The sequence below is a fragment of the Chrysochloris asiatica genome, unplaced genomic scaffold (assembly GCF_000296735.1).
Source record: "Chrysochloris asiatica unplaced genomic scaffold, ChrAsi1.0 scaffold00058, whole genome shotgun sequence".
Lineage (NCBI taxonomy): Eukaryota > Metazoa > Chordata > Mammalia > Afrosoricida > Chrysochloridae > Chrysochloris > Chrysochloris asiatica.
In genome coordinates this window covers 17,253,113-17,254,444 of record NW_006408576.1, presented here as the reverse complement: position 1 = coordinate 17,254,444, position 1,332 = coordinate 17,253,113, and the positions used below count along the sequence as shown (strand labels likewise).

General features: G+C 39.3%; 1 pseudogene; it reads right to left on the bottom strand.

The window, feature by feature from the left end:
• LOC102820645 overlaps positions 1-700 on the bottom strand; it is a 2,026-nt pseudogene extending 1,326 nt beyond the window's left edge.
• Positions 701-1,332: the final 632 nt, after the last annotated feature.

Sequence of the window (1,332 nt, the reverse complement as noted above, 5' to 3'; positions counted from 1 at the left end):
CATCCAGTCATTGAAGCCAGGACAAGTGGGTATTATCTGCAAGTGTGGGTGTTCTTATGCATATGCGGACCATTGAATTTTAGGCCTGACTTTCCAGGTCCCACTCCGGTGGAGGTAGAAAGAGTTCCATGGAGTAGATTTAGACTTGATGTTATTTGGTTTATTTCCAGGAGACTTGGAGGAGTTTTCACTTTCATCTGTTGAAATTTGACTTTCATTTTCATTCTCTTGAGTATTCTGCTGAATATTCTGCTCTACATTATTAACTGCTCCAAAGGCTGGTAAAAATAGATCACACAGATTTTGCTCCTCTCTATTCCTATATGTCCAGTGTAAACCACAACACAAGTTTCTCTCTTAAAATCAAGTGAAGCATTGGTCGCTGGGTAAATGCAGCCATCTTCTGACCAAAAGGCAGAACATTTATCACCAACTTTCCACTGTTTCAATGGAGTTGTGGTCTTTTTTTTTTACTCTTTTTCTTCTTAGTAGATTTTCCTTTAGGTATATCTTCTGGCTTTCCTGAAGCTTCACAAATGTCACCATTCTTCAGTGCATGCTATGAAGCCACAGCTTTATCATAGGCTGTTATCAATGCTGTATCATCCCAAATGTCAGAATCATCACTCTGGTCTGTGCCACGCTGGAACATCATGGAATCTTCCCGCTTCTGGATGCCTCCGCCGCCTCCCATTGCCAAGGAGAGTCTACAGGCCCCTCCATCTTATTTTGATGCTTTCTGCATTACTCAATATTTTGCCCATAAACTCTTTCAATATTGCAAATCGAGGCTTGAATTTTTTTCTTCAGTTACTCAGTTTGAGGAATGTTAAGCATATTCTTCCCTTTTGGTTTTCTAACTCCAGATCATTGGACATTTTGTTATAACATTTGACTTTGTCTTCTAGAGCTAATCTTTCAATTTTTTTGTTCAGCTTTTGTACCTCCTCACTTCTTCCATTTGCTTTAGCATCTCTGTGCCGAAGAGCAAATTTCGGACTCTCTTCTGACATCCATTTTGGTCTTTTCCTTCTTTCTTGTTTTCTTAATGACCTTTTGCTTTCTTCCTGTATGATGTTCTTGATGTCATCCCACAACTCTCCTGGTCCTCAATCATTATTGTTTTATTCATCAGATGTGTTTTTCAGGTGATCTCTAAATTCAGTGGGATATGTTCAAGGTCATATTTTGGCTCTCATGGACTTATTTATTCTCTTCAGCTAAAGCCTCAATGTTCATATGAGCAGTTGATGGTCTGTTTCACAGTCTGCCCTGGCTTTGTTTTAGCTAATGATATGGAGCTTTCCCACCATTTCTTTCCACAGATGTAGT